This window comes from Sarcophilus harrisii, chromosome 4 (assembly GCF_902635505.1).
Source record: "Sarcophilus harrisii chromosome 4, mSarHar1.11, whole genome shotgun sequence".
In the NCBI taxonomy this organism is placed as follows: Eukaryota; Metazoa; Chordata; class Mammalia; order Dasyuromorphia; family Dasyuridae; genus Sarcophilus; species Sarcophilus harrisii.
In genome coordinates this window covers 409,040,714-409,064,983 of record NC_045429.1, presented here as the reverse complement: position 1 = coordinate 409,064,983, position 24,270 = coordinate 409,040,714, and the positions used below count along the sequence as shown (strand labels likewise).

The following is a 24,270-nucleotide window of genomic DNA, read 5'->3' as shown; positions in this document are numbered from 1 at the left end:
CTGTGTCAGCAACACTGTGGGATTCAATGTAAAAGAAAATAACAGAAGCCAGCATGATAATTTATTATTAACTCAACAATCATGGAATGATCTTCAGAACTGAAATAATAGGCAATGTCTTTCTTTTTAGTTCCAGTATTAGGATGAAATCTGGTTTATTATTATTTTTTATATAGCAGCCATAGCCTGAACATCAAAATTGACATTAGCCTTAAGCTAGATGGGGAATGCCAACCATAATTAATAGTTTTATTTATCAAACCCATTTAAAAGTTCATTCTAGCTGGAGCTGGCTTTGTTTTTAGAGTTGTGTGATGCCACAGGGCAAAATCAGAACTGATTTTTCTTTACAGTTTATGCCATAGTCAATAAGCACAAGTGAAAAGAGCCAATGTGGAGATGTTATGGTCCTACACTACTCCTACCATAAGGAAGGGATCTTTCAGTATAGGTTCTGAGCATTGAAGCACAGAGAAATGCTAGCCATCAATCTCTGGGCAGCAAGAGAAAGATTTAAAGTAGTAGATAAAAGGCAGTGCTAGGATTAAACTAGTGATGATAATCATTAAATTGGCCACACTATTATGGAAGTTCAAGGCATGATATCATGTCAATGCCTTCCATTTCAGGGACTTCAGATTAGCACCAGTTCTTGCCTTGGCCTTCCATCCTTTTAATTGTCTGTTCCTATGTGAATTTTTATGGCTTGCTATGGTTTTATTCCATGGCATAATAACCTTCCTGTGTTATCTATGAGGTTGGAACACAAGAGAACAGATATTCTATTGTTCTTTATGTATAGTGCGAATGAGATAGTAATGTGACTTGGACCAATTCACAATGGGAAATCACCTCTGTGAAGCCTGACTCTAGGCTCAACCAGTTACCAAAAGGTATTTTTAAGGAGTTTCCTCTCCTTAGCTGGAGGGGAGTAGCAAAAGAAAAATAGTAATTACTTGCAGCCTACTAAATTAACTCAAATAATATTTCCACACTTTGATGGATCTGTGATTCCATCAATGTGTATATTCTATCCAGGGGTATGCTATTAAATGAGTTTTCCTCTGGGGAGTAGAGGAAGGGAAAAGAAAACATGCAAGAAAAACTTTTTAAAGTTTAATCTTCATTAACTTTTTCTCCTATCACTTTTTAGTCTAGACAATCAACAGAGCAATAAATTAAGCCTTGATTTAATAGTTAGCCCTTATAAACTGCTATGACTCAGCTTCCAACAAACTTTTGACTCCAAACATCAGTGTAGATTGCAATCAATTCATACTTTCTCCCCCCGGACCCCCCTTTCATTAATTTCCCATGAGATTCCAACCTTAAAGTGTGAGAGCTTCTACTTGATTACCTTGAGATTACGGGGAGAACAACAAAGCATGTAATCTATCTCTCAATTATTCTTAGTACTTGCTATATTGGCCAGCCTACCTCCTTTTCCAGGTACACATATCTCTGAAAACATCTTTTCTTCCATTTTTCTTATGTAGTTCTTTACCAAAACTATGTTGCAGCTTATAAACATCCTCCATATCCCTTTCATTTTTAGGTCATTCAGGTCACCTATAATCAATTTTTTGAGGAATATGGTATGATTTACAGATATACTGCATTAGGCTAAAGATAAACTGTTGTTTCAGATAGAAACTTGGTACCATTAAATGCACTACATAATATCCCTAAGGTTCTATCTAACCCATGGCCCCACTTCTACCTGTTCAGTGTGTGACACAGTTTATTTATTCTCTATATGCAGTGATTAACATGTATACCTTGAAAGACTAGTTTTATAGACAAACTCTTTGAGTAGCAATTCTTTTTTTTTCTGGTATGGAAAGGTCGGCCAAGCTGTTTTGAATAATTGTGATCTCATTTGGTTGCTGCCTATGACGTTTCTGACTTGATGAAATCATCGTGTTGCCATTTGAAAACAGGGGAATATGGAAAACATTGCCATTGATAGACAAACCCATTTGGATTCTATGCTACACATCATCCATGACAATGGAAAACAGGTATGACCTGAGCCCCTTTTTAAACCTTGCTTGATATTTATAATCTGATGAACAAAATTATTTCTGTTGCTAAATTTGCAACATCAACTTCAATAGTCCCTCCTAAAGAGTCTATGGATACTATTTCTGTATCTCTAACAGGGACTGAAATGTTGGGGAATTACAGTTTTGCTATCTTCTGTGAGAAGTCTGTGAGAAAACTGGCAGTTTAACTGTCATTTCTGTTAACTACAATGTGGGGGAGAGACCATGTGAGGACAGAAACAAAGAAATAGAACTTCTTTCCTGAGAGACTGAGTAATTTAGCTGTCAGGGAGAAAGAGTCTAAAGAGACATTTACCGAGAGAAAAGCATTTAACTTTTGTCATGCAAAGAAATATTTTGGAGAGAATTCTTGAGAGACTGACTTACAACCAGGGAGTGCTGAATGGTGGGACTGGGATTGTAGAGTTGAGAAGTCAGCAGCAGCAATTGATGATTAAATGTGATACATCATTAGTTTATGAAAATATGAGCTTGTGTTGTATATTTATACTGCTATTAAATTGTACAACCAGCAACACTTACATTTATTGAATCCTAGGCAACTTAGATAGTCTGAGAGAGAGAAGATAAGTTTCTGTATTTTTTTCCATTTTTATATCGTATTTGATGGTTACAAAGTACTTAACAGATAGTATTTTATTTAACCACCACAGCAATTTCATAAAACAGGTGATACTAGTATTATTATCCTCTCTTTACTGAAGATGAAAATGATAACTTTGAAAAGTTGTTCTGACTAAGGGGACAAAGCTACTTAATGGCAAAGCCAATACTCTCACAGTCCAGTGCTCTCTTTTCACCAATATTATGTTGCTTCTTAGACACTCAGTGGATAATCATTTCATTTTTCTGCAGTGTACGTAATAAAATCACATTGGGGTTAAGAACTAAATGATTAGTCAATGATAGAAGTTGTATATTTCTACTGACTTATGAAGAAATATCAGAACATATACTTTGATTTAGAATCAGAAATAAGAATTAATAAGAAAAATAAACCAGTATCAGCTAAAGGGAGAGATGGCCACTCCTCCTTGACTACACATCAGGTCAGGCAGTATTCTACCTTGTGTAATTTTAACATGTATAAAATATACTGTCTTGAAGGAGAATATTTATTTTGTTTATATCAAATCCATTTTTTAATAGTCAATCAGCACATTAGGATACTGCATTTTCTATATCCCAAACTCACTTACCTGATTATAAGAAGTGATATGTTGCAGAATATTATTTCTAAAACTCTTTTGGTTTCCATATGAAACAATTATTAAAGATCCTTTCAATGTATGTGTGTATAACTTCTTATTTTAAAAATTAATAAATGAGAAAGTACTTATGATGGTTTGCTGGTTATTGATTCTCTTTCAGTCTTTTTTGGGTAATATTTTGATACAAATTTATTCCAAGTATTTGGTATTTCCTTTTCTTTCAGAGAGCTTGAAAACTGATCTCATAACACCCTCAGAATTGCATGTAATTCAATACATAATATAAGGAGTTGCAATACAAAAACTATATATTAGCATTAATAGAACTTTTATCTAAAGGACTAAACAACCAAATCAACACTCAAAAAATTTCAGTTAGGCTAGAATGATAAGCTAAATGTAATAAGAAATTTAATGGGGAGAAAATTACTTAGATTAAAAAAAATCTGGGCAAGTAAAATAACATGTTATAAGATAATAGTTTTTGAGAAAGAGATTTGGGATTTGTAGTGAATTACAAACTCAAAATAAGCTATCAGTATATCCTGGAAGCTGAAAAAAAAAAGGTTAATGTTGCTTAGGATGCATAAATGGTCAAATAGATTGCTTTAAAAGATATCCCAATGATAGAAATGTCACAATAACAAAGAAGGCATTTGTGCCAAAGTGGTAGGTTCTCATCTATAAAATTGTTAATTTCTTTGGAACACATCTTGGGAAAGCTATTGACAAACTGGAACATGTCTAGAGAAGATTAACAAAGATTGTAAAGGACATTAAACAATGCTATGTAAGAGTTAGATCATGTAGCTTGGAATGGTTAGTCTAGAGAAAAGAAGAATATGGGGAGAGAAGAAAAGGCAGATGGTTTCTGTCTTCAAGTATTTTGTGTAGAAAAAGGATTAGACATCTTATTTATCTCTAAAACTATAACTAGAAGTAATGGATAGAAGTTGCTAAGGTAGATTTTTCCTTAATGTAAGGAAAAATTTCCAACAGAGTTATCCAAAGGTAAAATGGTTTCTCTCAAATGATTCCTTCTTATGAGAGACTGATTGAAGACTACAGTTCTCGCCTTTTCCACTCTCTTTTCACATATATCTCAGTCATTTGCATTCTAGTTTCCATTCTCATCACTCAACAATAACTGATCTCTCCAATGTTGACAATGATTTCTTAATTTTCTAATCTGAAGATCTTTGAAATCCTCATCCTTCTTGACCTCTGCAGCATTTGATCTTATTGACCATCATCTCCTCCCAGATATTCTTCCTTCAAGGATTTTTTGTGACATTACTCTATATTGGTTTTCTTCCTATCTGTCTTATGGATTCTTATTAATTTCCTTTGTTGGTTCTGTCCATATTATACCTAAAATTTTGTCTTCTTTCTCTACTTGGTGACTCCATAACCTCTGATATATCACTGCTTTGTAGGTATCTCTCAGTCTATATATCTATCCCTAATTTCATTCCTGAGTTCTAGTCCCAAATGATCAAATGCCTATTGTCAGCCCGAAGCCAGATTTCCCAGTCATCTCAAACTCACCACATCCAAAATAGAACATTATTTTCCTAGGTAATCCCATTTCTTTTATGAACTTCTTCATTTCCATTGAGAACACTATCATTCTTCATTCCTTCTAAGTGTATACACAGTATAATTCTTAGCTCTTCCCTTCTCTCAAATTATCTTCACAGTATTCATTTACTTGCCAAATTTTGTCATTTCTTTGTATAAAATATCTCTTGCACTTGACCCTTTCTCTCTGTTCCAATGAACACCACCCATGTTCCACCATGGTGGAACCACCATGATGATGGTTTAAGCCATCATCATTTTTCACTTACAATATTACAATAACCTAATTGCCTCCATGCCTCAGTTCTCTCCCTTTTTAAATCCATCCACACAATTGTCAAAATGATTTCCCTAAATTATGGATCTGATTGTGCCACTGCCCCATTCTATAATCACTAGTGGTTTCCTGTTATTCCTAACATATAACATATACCCCCTTTTCCTTCTCAAACACTTTCATACCATACTTCAATCTAACATTTCCAGCATTATTTTATATTTTTCTTCTTTCTGCACACGGCTGACCTTGTTTTTCCTAATACATGACATTACCTCTCTGATCTCCATGCCTTTTTCACTGACTGTCTTCAAGCCTGAAACACATACATCTAACCTCTGAATTTTATAATCCTTTCTTTCCATCAATACTGAGATCTAGCGTACTCCTCTACAGCATCTTTCCCCATTCCCCCAGTTTCAGGTGACATCTCTCACAAAATTACCTTGGATTTATTTTGTATATACTTTTCTTAACTTTATTTATGTACACATTTTCTTTCCTAACACAATGTTAGCTCTTTGAGGGGAGGGATAGATTCATTTTTTACTTTTGTATCCATAGGGTCCAGCATCATTGTTGGCGCTCCATAAATTCTTGTTAATTGATTGATGTTGGTTCTTCTTCAAGTAAAACTTAGCTTAGATGACTTAAGAAATCATATCTAACTCTGAAATTTTGTGATTCTATGAAGATATTCTGAACACATCATAAATGAGCTTCTTCAACTATGCTACCACTAAAAGTTGGTGAATTCTGTCTGGTTCGATGGCAAACACTTACACTGTACTCAGACCCTGAACATGGTTGCTGTCTTTACTTGGAAGGTCTGAATAAAACTTTAACAAGCCTGTGCTTATATTGTGTTCTTTTTTTTTTTTAAGTGAAAATACTGTGTTTTGATCTGCATTCAGGCACCATAGTCCTCTCTCTTGATTCAAATGGCTCTCTCCATCATAAGTCTGTTGGAATTAGTCTGAATCATCTCATTGTTTAAGAGAGTCCAGTTCATCCTAGTTGATCATCACATAATCTTGTTGTTTCTTGTATAATGTTTTCTTAGTTTTATTCACTTCACTTAACATCAGTTCATGTTAGTCTCTCTAATCCTTCCTGAAATCAGCCAGCTGATCTTTTCTTATAGAACAATTCCATTACAATCAGATACCATAACCTATTCAGCCATTCTCCAACTAATGGACATCCACTCAGTTTCCAGTTCCTTGCTAGTACAAAAAGGGCTGCTACAAACATTTTTGCATATGTGAGTTCTTTTGCCTTTTTAATGATTTCTTTGGGATATTAGTAGACTCAGTAGAGACACAATTGGATCAAAAGGTATACACGGTTTTGTAGCCCTTTGGACTCTCCAGAATGGTTGGATCAGTTCACAATTCCACCAAAAATGTATTAGATAACTTATCCTCAATGATGTTACTTCAGATATCTAAATATCACTTATTGAGAACTTTTGTTTGTCTTCCATGTAAATTTTAAGTGATTTATTGAAATACTGCTTTCTAGGCTTCCAGGTATGTGGACAATGATCAGAATAATTAAAGGTCTTCAAAACCATGCTGCATGAAGATTTGCTAAAGAAAATGGGGATATTCAACCTGGAAGAGAGACTTAAGGAGACACAATAGCTGCTTTCTAATATTGAAAGGATCGATGTATAGAAGGATTAGATTTGTACTGTATAACTTCAGCTATATTTGAAGTCTATGGGTAGAATTATAAAGGCAGATTTCTGCTTGGAAGGTATCACTTCCTGGCAAGAAAAAAGATGTTAAAGTATAGTGGACTGCCTTGGGAGATAATGGTTTACCCCTCACTAAGGAAAAGTCTGACTGACTACTTATTAGAAATATAGGGGAATTCCTTTACAATAATAGGTTGAATTAGATGGCATTGAGCTCCCTATAATTATATTCCAGTATTCCATGGTCCTCTTGCTCCTGTACATGTGATAAACTAAGATCTTTCCCAAGTATAAGACAATGCATAAAATATTTAGTGAAAAAAGGGAACCCATGAAATTGAAACTCCAAATTTTATCTTCTTAAGCAACCTCATTGCTACCCCTATTTATCCACCTAAGATAAAGACTGTGAAGTTCCTGATGGCCTGTTCTCCAAACTTCAACTCTTTTTAAGGCTACTCTATTTCTTTCTTTTTCCCTTTACTGTTCCTGGTACTATTAACATGCCCTTTCCATTACCTACTAGAAAAAGGCATTCTTTGGAATTACATTTACAAATACAAGTAACAATAATAGAATAGTGATTGTGATAATAGTTAACATTTGTATTGTGCTTTAAGATTTGCAAAGTACTTTATATGTGTTATTTCATTTGATCTTCATAATGTAATGCCAGAGAAACTGAGGCAGGAGAGAGATTAGAGAGTTTTCAATAGTTTATTAATTGGAGAGTATAATTGACTGGACAGGACTCTCGTCTCAAATTATCCAGTCAGATAGAGATAAAGATATAATGGGATCAAGGAATCCATGTTGGTCCCAGGGCTGTCATCTCAAAGAATGAAGCAGCCATGAATAAGTGCGGCCTCTTCCTTTAAATAACCCTAGAGACAAAGAAGGTAAAAAGGCGCAAAAGTTCCTGTCAGACTGGGGGGAGACCATAACTCCTAAAAGCCCAGAGACAGGATGTCTGAATACCCAGAGATAAAGATGTCAGTGAGGTATCTTGGAATATTTTAGAGGGATATTGTAAATTCTTGAGGACAGGAGTTCTGCTCTCTTGTTTATCTTGCTAGCAATATATAACCTTAGAGTAAACGGTTCCCAATCTTAATGGACTAGAGTGGGTTTTTACAACTAAGGGGATTTAACAGAACAGCTAAAGAAACTGAGACAAAGGAAACTAGTTCAGGGGAAACCAAGTCAGAACAGTTAAAGAGAACTGAGGCATAACAATAACAACCCTGTGAGGTCAGTATTATTATTACCCCATTTTGTAGATGAGGGAGCCAAGGCAGAGAAAGGTTAAATGATATACCTGGATCACATAGCTAAGAAGTATTTGCCTGAAGGTAGGATTTGAATTCAATTTTTTTTTTCCTAAGGTAAGTAGGTGACATATTGAATACAGCATTCAGCCTGGAGTCAGGTTAATTTTAAGTTCAAATCTAGCTTCACTACTAGCTGTGTGATCCTGGGCAAATCACTTAACCCTGTTTGCCTCAGTTTCCACATCTATCAAATGAATTGGAAAAGGAAATGGCAAACCAATTCCCAAGAAAACTCAGATGGTGTCAGGCAATGTTGGAAACGACTGAACAACAACTTTTTGACTACAAATCCTGTGCTCTAGCCTTTAAGGAGGATATGTATGTTTTTAATCAGTTATTGATGTCCAGAATTGATATGCTGAATATAAACCATTGCTTTCTTACCACAGATATTTCACCTTTGACCTACCTGTACTGAATGTATGCTTGGCCACAAAGTACCTTAGGCATTATCCTTGAATCATTTGCTAACTATGCATCTACAGAATGGGACTAAATAGGAAAAAAAAACACTTGATGAAACAGTAAGTGCTCTCGATTGGTTATTTTCTACAATCAAATTTTCACCCACAATCATTCCTCTCAAGACATCTGCATTAACATCAGATAACTTTAAAGAATTGTGGACAGGTACATTATCTAAATTGTTAACATCTTATCTCAAATATAAGGGTGCTGAAATTCAAATGAGCTTATGGATTTAGAGCACTTTGCAAAACATAAAATGCCATATAAATGCCAATTATTATCGTTGTTGTTGTTTTTGTTGTTATAATCATTATCATCATCACCATGGTCTGTTACCAGATTCTCTAATCTGGTGATAATTTAATTCCTTAAGCCTTCCACACACTCATGTCCTACTTATACAACATTTATAAAACAATATAGATATGTGTAAAATAGAGTAAATATTTAATATATAAGTTCTTGAAAATTTGTATATACCCCATTAAGTTTAATTTGTATTAATACTTTCCTAAGTCTTTATCATCAACAAAAAGAGTCAATTCCTGATTTATAAGAATTACAGATTTCTGAGGTGTAAATATTCACAATGAAAATTTAATTATTCGCTCTAAGATATTTTGGTCAATCTCCTGGTCTCCATGCTTTTGAATTTCCAGGCCTCCCCTCCCATGTCTGAATTGCTCTGGTCCTTTCCCTCCATTGCTTAGACTCTTTTTTCGAAACTTAGTTTAAATTCTACCTCCTACAGAAAGACTTTTCTGATCTCTACAACTGCTGGAGTCTCCTCTTATATCTTCACCTCAGCTATTTACACATTATTCTCCCATTAGAATATATGCTTCTTGAGAACAGGAATGGGTTTTGCCTTTCTTTGTGTCAAGAGGATTTAATACATTTCTTGGTACATAATAATTACTTAATAAATACTTGCAGATTGATAGTTATCACCCTGAAGTAAATGTCCAATTGAAAGAGTGAAATAGATCATTAAAATTCTCTGAAGAGATTAGTGGAAGGAAATGGGCCAAAAAAGGTTTGCTAAATTTCTCATCATTTAGCTTCTAAATTATAGGGTAAATTCTTCTTAATTACTACTGGGACAAGTTCTTAAAATTTGTTATTTCCAGATATAACTAAAACCTTAAAAAACAAATGCATATCCTAGGTGATGTAATGTCTTTTCATACTCTTCATTTTTTAATAAAAGGCAGAATAGATAAGAGTGCTGAACCTGGAGTCAGAAATACTGATCTTTCTGAGTTCAAATCTGTCCTCAGATACTTACTATCTTAGTGAGCCTGGGAAAGTCATTTAACTCTGTTTGCCTCAGTTTCCTCATCTGTAAAATTAGCTAAAGAAGAAAACGAGAAATCATTCCATTCAAGAAAATATGGGATGGGATGACAATGAGTCAGACACAATTGAAAAAAACTGAACAAATACAAAAGAATGCTATAGCTGAATCAAAATGGATTTTTTCACTATGATTCAGCCACAAGGCTTAGGGCATATGGGTTGGGTGGTTATCATGTTCAACTGTGAAAGCATTCTCTTGAGGATGACTTGATAGTAGTAGAACCATTTTTTCTAGCGCAAGGGCTCTCAACCTTTTCTTTGTGTCCTAGACCCCTTTGGCTGTCTAGTGAAGCCCATGGACTCTTGATCACAGAAAAAATGTGAATTATATACTTTATATTCTAAATGTCAATTTGTTAAAAGAAAACATGTCTCTTCTCCCTCATGCTTGGACCTAGTGAAATCTATGCACATAATGTTCTCATATTCTATAGTACTCAGGTTAAGAACTCCTGTTATGGGGACATCTGCCACCAGATTTTTCCCCTTTTATTTATACTTACAAAGTAAAAGGCTCAATAATTATTTTCTGACTATAGCAAGTACAGAAACAATTACCTGGCATTTCTATACTTGATGTGAGAGAAAATATGTCACGCAGAAAAATACTCAGTTTTATTAAATACTATAACAGGGTAAGGATATTCTAGTTTCTGGGGAAGTACTGTGGGTTAATATTAGTGATTCCATTTTTTTCTGCTTTTGTGTTTATGGAATTTGCATGATATAATGCTTTAGAGTGGAGCGAGCCTCCAACTGTTTAGCAGCAATCTAGAAATTTCGTTGTTGTTCAGTTTCACTTGCATCCAACTCTTCAAGATCCCACTTGGATTTTCCTAGCAAAGATACTGGATGGGTTTGTCATTTCTGGCTGCAGATCATTTGAAAGATGAAGAAACTGAGGCAAAGAGAGTTAAGTGACTTGCCTAAGAGCAGACATCTCTGAGACAGTGTCTGAGGCCATATTTGATCTCAGAATGATTCTTCTATCTGATTATATTGAAATTTTTTATAAACAGAGAGAGAAAGGATTTCAGAGGTTGTTCAATATGAATTTTTTTCAAAGGTAAGAAAAGAAAATCACAGGAAAGAAATGTTATTTGTCCAAGGTAACACTAGTAGATCTTCAGAGTCAGAGGCACTGTTCCTTCCATTGTCCATATTGCCTCCATTTACTTGCTCTTATTCCATCTGGTGCTTAGCCTGGAAAAGCTATAGAGAAAGAATTTGTCAAGCAAATTAATAATCCAGAAAAAATTTCAGGGTCCACTTTAGCTAATAGTTAGTATTTAAATAGTTTGAGGTTTGCCAAGTGTTGTGCATGTGCTATTTTATTCAATCCTCACAAAAACCCTGTGAGGCTGGGCCTATTATTATTCCCATTCAGTTGCATTTAATTGAGTATATGTTATTCATGTGCTAATTATGAGTATTACTCATGAATTAAAACATTTCCTATAATACCTTCTTAACTGGTAGTTAGAAGTAATGATTGCATTTTGGAAACTCATCTTTTAATCCAAATTCTATTGTAATTCAAACTGACCTCCTTAGTCCAAATTAGTGGCATTTTAATGTTTTCTGGGGAAAATGTTTTATTCTTCATTGCTTTGTATTATTACATATCACCTACCTAAGAATACACATGAGGCCATTAAGTAAAAATTATCATTTTCTAAAGAATTCATTATTTTTTGTTCCTTTTTTTTCCTCCTTGCTTCACACTTACATCCAGTGATACCCACAATTACTCTTTCTTACATCAACATTTCCATCTCACACATCTCATTACTGTGACTTTCACAGAACCTTTTTCAACCTTCCATCTCTGTCTCTCTGTCTTTCTCTCCATCTCTCTCTGACTCTCTCTCTCTCTCTCTCTCTCTGTGTGTTTCTGTTTCTCTCATCTAATTGCTCCCCCCTTCCCTCTCAATATTCTTTCTTCCCTCCTTCTTTCCCTCCCTCTTTGTTTCTCTTTTTCTCTCTGTTTCTTCCCTATTTCATTCTTTCTGTTTCTTCCCTCTACTTTTACTCACGTTCATGTAGGTTTGCTAAAAATCAAAATGAGAATAGCTATATTTTAAGTAGTATTTTAGTTTTAGCAAATCAGACTACAAATAGGATTTCATTTGGTCCTTACAATAGCTTAGGAAGGTGCATGTTATTTTAATCCCCATTTTATAGTAGACAGAGTTCAAATGACTAGTCTACAGTCATACAGTTAGTGAGAATTTAAGACTGAATTTGAATTCAGGCCTTCCTAATTCACCATTCTGAATTCAATACATTATACCATCTAGCTACCTATAAGTTTTGTTATACTAGAGATCTGATTCCAGAAAGTAATACTGATAATTACTTTGGTAGTTTATGTGATACTGACTATTCTTATTGTCAATTGATTGAAGAAGTTTTCAATATTTATCTTGGAGAAGAGAAAACTTAAGGGGAATCCAACTCAGTACTAATAAAGGTTCATTCAATTCGATTGGGAAATATAGTGTCTATCTAGAGGTAAGAACAAGAAACAATTCAATTAAAATACATTTATTAAGTGCCCACTATGCACTGAGATTATACATGCAAAAAGTTTCTCAGAGAACTTATATTTTATTGGAGGGCATTTGGGGTACATATGCAAAAGGTCCACAGATTAAAAACAAAATAATGTGACTCCAAGAGAAAGGGCAATAATAATAATTGGATAAAAATGTTCTAGTATAGGAAGAAACATGTGACCTCTGTTTCGAAGGTAGATTTTCTCAGTCCAAAAAACACTAATAGAAAGGGGAAATTTGGAATACATCATGTTTGCAGCCTCCTTTCTCCCTCCCCACTTCATATAACAAATTCAGACAATTCTCTCTCTCTCTCTCTCTCTCTCTCTCTCTCTCTCTCTTTCTCTCTCTCTCTCTCTCTCTATATATATATATAAAATCATTCTGTAAAATATTTTCATTCTTTCCAAAACAGAAGGGTTAAAAATCACTTAAGAAGCCCTTGAGGATGTAGGGAAGAAGGGGGAAATTTTCACACAGAGTAGTGCATATCAAACATAAGGGACCACCTCTACAAAGTCATAGAGATGGGAAACAGAGATTGAATGTTGTAATGAGGAAGAGCCAGCATTACTTTTTGACTGGAATGAAGAGATAAGATAATGGATGGATAATATTAAATAAGGCTGGAAAGGGCTGGGGGATCCATATTTATAGAGGTTTTAAATTCCAGACTGAGGTAATAGGGAGCTACTAAAGGTCTTTGTTTACAGAAGTAACATGGTTGGTGTTATGTTCTAAGATTATCATCCTGACAGCTGTGTCATGGATAAATTGGAAATGGGAAAGGTTCAGAGAATGGAGACCCATCAGGAAATAATTATAATCCTTCAAATGAGAGCCTAGATTAAGATAGAAGTTATGAACATGGAGAGAAAGAAAGACTTGATAAGACTTAGTAAGTGATTGAAAATCGAAAGTGATAGCAAAAAACAATAACTCAGGGATGAATCCTATTTTGCAAATCTGTGAGCCTGGAAGGAAAGAGATGTTCTAAACATAAATAGGGTAGTTTGGAAGGGAGAAATTTATGAGAAAATCCAGTGTGTCCAAATAGTCTTAGTGAACTTTTAAGCTATATATGCTAAAAAAGAACACTAAGATTTTGTGGATATCCTATGTGGATTCTATATTTGGACACTGAGTTTGATATGCCTAATAGACATTCAGATCAAAGTGACCTATAGGCAGTTGGCAAATTTGGGCTGGAGTTGAAGCAAGGGATTGTTGGAAATTAAAGGATAATCAGCTCAACATGAAGAATAGCTTCATACCAATTAGAAGTGGTTAAAACATACTAGAGTATCTTGGGAGATGATAATTGCCTTGCTTCTGGAATTTTCAAATGAAACCTGTCTGATAATTTCTTATTGATGTTTTCCAGGAGTTTCAATCTTTGATCAAATATTGGACCAGATATGGTTTTAATTTCTCTCAGCTCTGGAATTCTATTATTCTTATTTGGGGGGATTGCCACCATCAGGACAGAGTTGAAGGAGCCAAAATGGGGTATAGAAGAATCCAAGTTATATACCTTTCATTAGTCTTTAAAATATAAATGTCTTTATTTAAGCCATATCTGATTGCTTATTATTTTAAGGGGAAGGAAAGGGGAGTAGAGGAAGAAAATTTTAGAATACTAGGTTTTGTGAAGGTGAATGTTGAAAACTTTCCTTGTATGTATTTGGAAAAATAAAATACCATTTAAAAATAGGGTAAAAAGTGTGTGTGTGTGTGTGTGTGTGTGTGTGTGTGTGTGTGTGATTGTTTTGCATCTTGGCCTAATCCAAAGATAACATGAGCCTCTGGAGAATTTGGCTTCTTACCAAGGGTGAATGAGGAGAGCTAACATATGTAAATACAAATAGGCATGTATTTGTGAAAAAGCATAATTGAGAAAAGCAGCATCATGAGAAATCATCTATTTTATTTTTTAGGAGTATATACCTCTCTATGACTATCTTCAATGAAACTTCAACCCTAGAAATTCCTTTGTATTAAAAATATCATTACTAAGAGGCAAATATCTCTGTGTTAATAGATTGAGTCCTGAATAGATCATCTTGCATAGTTGGCTTAATGTCTGTTGAATTAAATTCAGTCACATTTCTAATGTAATTGTTATTAAAGATACTCAGTGAACTTCTATTCTTTGATTTGATCAGTATTCATTAGTCACTTGGTAAGTTGTTTGCTTCTTCCTTAAAGCTAAATAAAATTAATGAGATGAAACCAAAGGGATTATATTTGGAAAGGGGAAGGAAGTCAAGGGAACAATCTTGAAGCAAACTGGGTTGAAGCAACTCATGAATAGATGAGTAGATTTACTCATAGAGTTGAAGGGGCAAAAAGGATATTTTCCTAAAAAAACATGTTAAGGAAATCATGAGTCTTAAAAAGCTTATGATTTATCAGTAAACCAGATGGTGTAAAGAAAAATGAACTTGAAGTTCAGGAAACTGTGATTCAATTCTAATATCACTATTTGTAATTAACATTACGGCCTTCTGGGCAACTAGGTAGAACAGTGATAGACTTATCTTCCTAAATTTAAATCTGACCTCAGACACTTACCAGTAGTGTGATCTGGGCAAGTCACTTACCCCTGTTAGTCTCAGTTTCCTCATTTGTAAAATTAGCTGTAAAGAAAATGGCAAACCTCTGCCAAGAAAACTTCAAATGAAATCACAAAGATTTGAACATGACTGAAATGACTGAAAAGTGGCCTATGCAAAACTGCTTTCTTGGGCTTCATCTTTGTGATAAGGAGGTTGGATCAGACGATCTTTGAGTTGCATGCCATCTTTAATTATTATTACATAGATCACTGGTCCTTAAAGAATATAGTTTTGGATTCCTAAGACCTCAATTAGACAAACTGAATGAAGCCAGTCAGCAAGTTTTCCCATCACTTGATTCCAACATTCCAGAAAGAACAATGAATAAAAATAGTGATAGCTGGATTTTAGGTAGGGCAGAGTGAGTAAAATTTTAGTACCTCTTTTTGACAATCATTCTTGATTCTATGATCAGCTAATCAACAGAAGTTAAGTTTCCTTTGAAGTTTTAATCCCATAAATCTTTTTTTCTCTCTCTAGATATATATGCGTATATCTATATTTATCTATAAATATATAATATATATGTTAATATATGTATATATATATATATATATATATTTATTGTAAATATCTATGCACAAGAACACACACACATACACATGTTGCTATTAGCCCATTCCATTGGGCTCTTAGTCTCTACAGAAAGAGTTAAATTCAATTTCTGATTTGGATGCTTACTAGGTTTCACTTGCTTAAGCTCTCAGTAACCCGGTCAACTGTCTAATAAGTTGTCTCACTAGAAGAGCCTTACACAAGTAATGTCACTAGTCTACCCCCACGCTCTACCTTTTACCCCTTTAAAAAGCCTCCCCATAATAAAGAAGTATATAAACAGCCTTGTGGTTTCAGATTGTGCCTGCCATTTATATTGCTGTCCATTTGCCACAACTGGTCTGCCAATATGGTTCAGACACAGTCACTCCATTTTCATTTGCTGTTTTTATGCCTCAGCAATCAATGGCTATCCACATTGCTTGGTGTTCTGATTCATGATTATAAACTGTGATTTACGTCTATCTAGTTTCAGTTAGGAGGAAAATTGGACAGAGGGAATACAATTACTGAGATTGCCATTAAACCAGAATGCCAAAGCCAATGCACATAATTATACACAAGTCACATGCTCTTCTTACTAGAGTTTCTGCCTCTTGACTGGGAAACCAATATTGTGGGAGTTGTAACCACCTGGCTTTTAGATACCGATTCAAGTTTTTACACAATCAGAATAATGTATGGGGCAGGGAGGCCAGAATTGTCAGTCTGCCTTTATGGGGCTATACAAATTTGGCTTACTGTGATGTCACTTTGCCAGTATTTTGTTAACTTACTTTAGAACCAGTTAATTTTAGAATTAATAACAAAAATTTGGAAGGGAACAAAACACTAAAAACACAATAAACTTCTGAGTTCAAGGGGAAGAACTTAGTCAAGCAATCATAGCTAAAATTCCTATACTTTTAATATTCTAAAGCTATTATGATTCTAGGCAAAGTTTAAGGACACATTTCCAATGCCTAAAAAATCTGCTGAAATGAGTGTCTATTACAATGAAGGATGCATTGTTTAAAACTCTGGCATGGGAGGGAGATTTTTTTTTTAATGGAGTTGAACATAATTTTCTGTTATTATTCAAAATCCAAATCCTAATATAAGTTTATAATCACATAGATTATGCCAATTATACCTGAATTTAGAATAGGATTTCCAAATTCTAAATCATCTGACAACTAAACCTATTAATGAGATAAAAGTAATTTGATACTGGACTGGACCAAAAAAAATGTAAAAACTCAGAAATACCTGGGACTACACTAACTCTGGTCCCTTTCTACCTTATTGTACATTGCTGCTTCACCCTCCAGACAAGAGCTCCAGAATTCATGTGGCGTTATCCACTTGGATCAGTATTCCCTGTAACCACAAAGCCTATTCTTCATTCAGACATTTTCATTGCTGCCTTGAATCATGGATTTCTCCTTCCCTTCCCTTCCACCTCTTATTCTAAGAATTGAAATTATATTAATAGACTCAGCAAATATTGGATCGATTGATGGTCATATTCCACTCATTATCTCTATGACTTTCTTTTCAGAACTCTTTCCCTGTCCCTATATGTTTTGTTTCCTCCAATAGAATGTAAATTTTTAAGGACTGGAACTGTCTTTATTTTATATTTGTATTCTCAGTGATAAGTACAATACCTAGCACATATTAAATACTTAATACGTACCTGTTGGTTGACTTTTTAAAAAGGAAAAGTATGACTAGCTAATCATTAATATGAAAATATGTAAGGGGTTTAGTGTATGAAAAATGAATGTTAATCAAAAAATAATAAACACACAAAAAAATAATACAATGTTAGGCAACATCATCCAGGGCTATAGTTACAATCAATGGAGCCAGCTTATAATGACTTCCAAGAGCTATTTGTTAAATTTTCATTGTGAACATTTTTACCTTGGTTATCAGCAAACAGTACAAATTAGGGATGGATTTTTTTAAAAATTGATTCTCTACATTTAAGAAAATGGTACAGAAAATATTAATAATGCAGATTAAATTTAAAATTGCATCTTGTATATTCCCTTTCCTCATTTCCCCAGCTCCTTCCTAATCATTTTTCTCCTTATATGTCTAGTGCCTTATATAGTATCTGGCATATAATGGGTGCTTAATAAGTGTTTATTGATGGATGCATTGTATACAAAACAAAAAAAAAGTTGATACTCTGATACCTTTACCCAGATCAAACTACACCCAGAATAGTGTGTTATTTCTGGAATCATAGCTCAGGAATAGCATTTTAAAATTTTAGTGTATCCACCCAATGGGGGAGGGGGAAGCAAAAGGATGAGAGGCCTATAAATAATGTCAGATGGGAATCAACTAAAAGAACTATGGCTATTTAGCCTTAAGAAAAGAAGCCTCAGGGGGAACATGATTGATGTCTTCAAGAATCTGAATGTTGAAGAGACATGAAGCTTATTTTATTTGAGGCCAGAGGGCCTACCTAGAAGCAATAGGTAGAAGTTACAACTGGGCATAATTCTATTTCATATAAGGAAAAGTTCCCTAACAATTAGAGTTGCTGAAATGTGAAATGGGTTGCCTTAAGCAGAATTAGGTCCACAATCCCTGGAATTTTTCAAGTGAAGGCTGGATGACTACCTATGAAAGATGCCAAAAAAGCAAATACTTTATATATATATATATATATATATATAATATCAGACTGAATATCATTGATATTCTAAAGTTGTGTTAGGAAAAAAGCAGATTGTAAGTTGATGATGCCACAATGGATCCTAAAGAAGTAGAAGCAGCAGTTTTAGACAGCTTGTTCAAGAAGCTATAACAATAAAATAAAAAGAAATAAAAAAATTAGATTAGGAAAAAAGGAATATAGTTCTGTTTGTATAAAGGAAGTGGTAACTGAATCAGCTGATCAATTACTCCATCCCATTTGAAGTGAACTGCAATCATATCAATTGCCTCAGAAGAAGACTGCTACAATCAGTGGTCATATTCCACTCATTATCTCTATAACTTCCCAATTATACGTCCCTTCTCTTCCCTGTATCTTATATCTTAACCAGGTGACTACAAGTATTAATCAATCAACCAACCAATCTATCAAATGTTTTAGACTAAATAAAAAAAGTATTTGAAAGTTTTTGGAGGAACTGGAGTGATGCTGACAAGAAGCAAGAAGTTCATGCTAGTTAGTTGAGGGACTTGTCGATGTCTTTGAGAGACTATATAAAACTAGAACTTAGTTCAGAAATAAGGAAATAAAAGTGAGTGCTGAGCAAGGAGAGATCATTCCATACAAAATTCAGAGGAAGAAGCACTTGGGGGAAGAAGAAAGCAAATCCATTTCTCCCCCATCTTTTCAAAGAAGTACCTTGTGTGTGTGTGTGTGTGTGTGTGTGTGTGTGTGTGTGTGTGTGTATAGATGTGTGTGTATGTGTGTTTGAAGGGTTTTGGGCTTTCCATCTTCCTACTGACATTTCAGCAGCATCGCCATATCAGTATCTGCATGAGGAACCAAGAACAAACTACACACATCCAAAATTCCACAAAGAGCCCAAGGTGAAGACACAGCCTGATGGCCAAGCTGAACATCTTAAAAACTACATTGAAAGGACTTTTAGGAATTATCAGTTAACCCTCTCGCACATGAGTTCTGGAAACATTATCCAATTTTCTCTTGTATTCATTATGTACTCATGGGAAGATATTTCTGAAACTTTGGGGAGATTTTTTTTTGAACCAACTATTCCTACTATGCCCCATTAATAGAATATCACTTTCTAAAAGCTAATTGTCTGAATGACAAATTGACATCAATTAATCATCAGGGAATGAAGTAATCCATTGGGAGGCTCATGAGCTATTGCTTTGGAAAGGTTATTCCATACCCCTTAGAGCTAACCATAAGGGTCCTGAGAAAGATAACAACTAGACATTGGAGATCTGACTTGTTAATGAAAGTAGAGACTAAAATAATAGATCCTGAGCAAGTATTTTATTATTTTGTTATTGTTATTAATAGTAGTAATTACCATAATTAGTATTTAAATGGAAGAAATTTGAGTATATTGATAAGTAGACAGGATTGAGACAGTACCAAAAAAAATAAAAAAAGATTAAAATGCACTAGAGGCAATTTTAACATGAAGAAATTAAAGCCAATTCTAGTCATATGCAAAATGCTATAAATCACTATTTATTAGAAAAAAATATAAATTAAAGCAGCTCTGAGATACCACCATCCACCTTACAAATTGGCTAAGATGACAGGAAAAGATAATGATAAATATTGAAGGGAATATTAGAAAACTGGAATACTAATACATTGTTTGTGGAGCTGTGAATTGGCTAACCATTCTAGAGAGCAATTTGGAACTATGCCCAAAGGGCTAATAAATCGTGCATACCCTTTGATCCAGCAGTGTGTCTATTGGATCTGTATCCCAAAAAGATCATAAAAAAGGGGAAAAAACCCACATGTGCAAAAATTTTTGTAGCAGCTCTTTTTGTAGTAGCAAGGAACTGGAAACAGAGGATGTTCATCAGTTGGAGAATGGCTGAATGGTACATGAATGTAATGGAATATTAATGTTCTATAAGAAATGATCAGCAAGCTGTTTTCAGAAAGGATTGAAAAGACTTACATGAACTGAGGCTAAGTGAAGTGAATAAATCCAAAAGAACATTATCATAGTAACAAGAAGATTATGTGACAATTAATTGGGATAAACTTGGTTTTTTTCAACAATAAAGTAATTCAGGCCAATTCCAATAGACTTGTGATGGAGAGAGTCATCTGCATACAGAGAGAGGACTATGGGATTGAATGTAAATCATAACATAGTATTTTCACCTTTTTTGTTGTTTGCTTGCTTGTTTGTTTTTCTTTCTCCTTTTTTCCCTTTTGATTTGATTTTTCTTGTTCAACATGATAAATGTGGAAATATGTTTTGAAGAATTGCAAATGTTTAACCTATATTTGATTACTTGTTGTCTAGGGGAAGAAGGAAGATTATAGGGAGGAAGAAATTTGAAACACAAAGTTTTGTAAGGATGAATGTCAAAAACTCTTTACATGTATTTTGAAAAAAATATATATATGCACATAAAGCTTTTATAAAACTGCATGAGAGGTAAGGGATTACTTCTGGGCCAAGGTTCTAGGAGAGCCAGAAGATAATAATAATAAAAAAAAAAAGAAACTCAGTATATCAAGATATAAGGAATTTTTTTCTTTTGAGATAGAAGGGAAGGTGGCTGAGTGTGATAATGATGAGAAATCCTGAGTTCTGGAGGGAATACAATTGAAGAAGCTAATTTCAGATAGCCTCAATATAATTAATGAAATGGAAAACTGTTATTTGTTGTGAATGCAAATACATAACACTAATGGATTTCTGAGCAACAATATGAATCACAGTTTCATAGATCAAGAAATGAAGTGGAGTCAAAAGTCATCTAAAAACAACTCATTTTGCAGATGAGGAAAATAAAGTTCAGAAGACTTAAATGGCATTGTAAACATCAGATTTGATCCCGGTTTCTTTTATTTTCAAAGCAGAGCTTGTTCTACAGTATCTTAAGATTTTCATTTCAAAAATCATTTTAAAAATGTGTAGAATAAATACAATGTTGCTTTTTTCCTTAACTGTCATCAATGGAAGCAAATTGATCTTCCTGGTAAACTTAGATGAGATATTCAAATTCTTTTCTGGTTACTTCTAAATATTATTTTAAATATAAAGAAGACACATTTTTTTTTTCAGAAACTTCAACATTCTTAGTACCAGAAAGACTGAATGCTATCATCTATATTTCAAATGCTTACAATCAATATTTTCCTTCATTTTCTAACAATTTCCCATCATAACCATATATACTTGAAAAGTTAAGGACTAGATTGCCAAATATGAATAATTTAGTCATCACTAAGGAAAGTGAATTGTGAATTCCTGCTGGCAAAAAGCAATGTATTTATATTCATTATATAAAGTAAATCTTCTTTATTCCTCCTTTCTTTTTAGGGTTCAATATCAGTCTTTACTATTGAGGAATTTTCCCCCCTTATTTAAGTTGATAATGTATTTTAATTGAAAAAAATTAGATTTAAAATAAGGATATGATTTGAATCCTAGGTCTATTATATTATTATATGTGTGACTTTGGACCAGTCACCTAGCTAATTAGGGCTTTAGGTAATATCTTAAAGGACAGAGCTGGACAAAATAATGTCTCTGATCCCTTTTAGCTCTAAATCATATGAACCCAAATATGTGTTCTGTTTGATCTCTGTAGAAAACTAAGGAATTGATTTCAGAAAGGCCTGGAGAGACTTACACGAACTGATGCTGAGTGAAATGAGCAGGACCAGGAGATCATTATATACTTCAACAACAATACTATATGATGACCAGTTCTGATGGACCTGGCCATCCTCAGCAAGATCAACCAAAGCATTTCCAATGGAGTAGTAATGAACTGAACCAGCTACACCCAGAGAAAGAACTCTGGGTGATGACTAAAAACCATTACATTGAACTCTCAATCCCTATATTTATGCCCACCTGCATTTTTGATTTCCTTCACAAGCTAATTGTACAATATTTCAGAGTCTGATTCTTTTTGTACAGCAAAATAACATTTTGGTCATGTATACTTATTGTGTATCTAATTTATATTTTAATATATTTAACATCTACTTGTCATCCTGCCATCTGGGGGAGGGGGTGGGGGGTAAGAGGTGAAAAATTGGAACAAGAAGTTTGACAATTGTTAATGCTGTAAAGTTACCCATGCATATAACCTGTAAATAAAAGACTATTAAATAAAATAAAAAAAAAAGAAAACTAAGGAATTGTGGTGTGATTATGCAGATTATGCAGATTATGGGCTCACTTCTCAGTGGGCCCAGTTGGGAACACCTGTTTTGGTCATTAGGAATAGAAAATTTCCATGCTGTTGGCCTTCCTAAGCCAACATTTGAGAAGCAAGGAAGAAGTATTGAAACTGATTTACCTCTTCATATCCAAAGTTGGCCTTATTTGTAAATTGAGTAGCTAATCTCATATTCTTGATGATTAAAGGGATATTTATTTCCTTAAACCTAAATTCTTTGCCCTACTGATTCAGCTTTGAGATCCCCAGTCACTCTTAGAGAGTCATCTTAAAAGCCTTATTTTTCTTTTTAAGTCTGTATATTACTTGAATATTGCAATCATTTCCTAAACATCTTAACAATTTTTATTCTTTGCTCTTGTTTATTCTTAATCATTGCTAGACTAATCTTGCTTATTCCATTATTTAGTTATGCTATTCTTATGCTGAGCATTTGCTTTCTAGATTGAACACTATCTCTTATCCAGATGATGATATAAATTGGATGGATAGATCAATAAGTTTCTATATCAGTACATCTATTTGAAATAGACATTGTATTTGGACAATGATCTGAACTCAGAAATGAATAGAAGAAAGAAAGCAATCTGTTTTTCATCCAACAAACTTTTCTATTACTTCAGCTTCTTATTAAAATAAAAGCATATTCTTTAAACACTAATATTCTTTTAGTTATATTATATAGCTATGAATCTTGATAAACTATAATCTCCAAAATTTCTTATACCAAACTTCACCAAAAAAATTACTGGGCATCATGGAACAGGTCACCTAAAATCATGGACCATTTAAAGGTCACTGGAGACACATATGGTAAGCCTAAATAGATTGTAGCATATTGAAAACAAGAGCTTAGGTACAATAAATAGTCTAAAAATGTCACCAAAAATATAGGTAAAAATAAAACAGTCAAAAAGGGAGAATGAAGGAGAACAACTGTACTATACATGGACTGAAGCTGTACCTCAGCAACATTAAGAGACAAATGAACTTTTAGGAGAGTTTTTCTTGGAGAATGTAGACAGAAGAGATAATGCCTAGGTTTTAGAAAAAAAATATTATTGGAACAGGCACCCACATTGATGAGCCCATTGACCCAATGAAGTATTTAAATATGTAAAATATGAAAAATTAAATATGAAGAGACATATGTAATGAAATAGCAACAAAATCTGGGAAATATATAAAAAAGTGAGGTAGGAGGATGATATAAAGCAATAGTTTACAAATTACAGTTCCTATCTAGATGGTCTGCCACCTGTTTTTGTATATCAGTTAGCTAAGAATGGTTTTTAATATTTTTGAATACAATAACTTTTCTTAGGCCATAGATTATATAAAAACATACCATGAGGAGGATTTGGCCTATGGGATTTAATTTGTCCACCTTTGACATAAACCAATAGGATGAATTTGATATTACTCTGATATAATATATACATATACATATAAAGAATTAAAAACAAAATCAATTTTATAAATACATGTTTATATATTTTAGTTTATAGTTTCATGTACCTTTTTTGAACTTTCTTTTGATATTTCAAGGTTTGGACTTACTGAAAATAGTTAAAGATAAAATAAATCATTTTTATGTAAAAGTAAATGTAAAAATAACCTCAATCCTGTGTTATTCCCCTTTACTTCCACAGCAATGACCCTAGA

At 33.8% G+C, this 24,270-nt stretch overlaps 1 protein-coding gene and 1 long non-coding RNA gene across 8 annotated transcripts in view; one reads left to right on the top strand and one right to left on the bottom strand.

Moving 5' to 3' along the window:
• The window catches only part of NTNG1 (netrin G1), a 432,645-nt gene that overhangs the window by 149,542 nt on the left and 258,833 nt on the right, over nt 1–24,270 (bottom strand). The gene's annotated exons all lie outside the window — the stretch shown is intronic.
• On the top strand, nt 1,669–22,043 carry LOC116423400. The gene is made up of 3 exons (XR_004233999.1): nt 1,669–2,021; nt 8,558–8,798; nt 22,006–22,043. It is a non-coding gene; the product is annotated as an uncharacterized LOC116423400 (long non-coding RNA).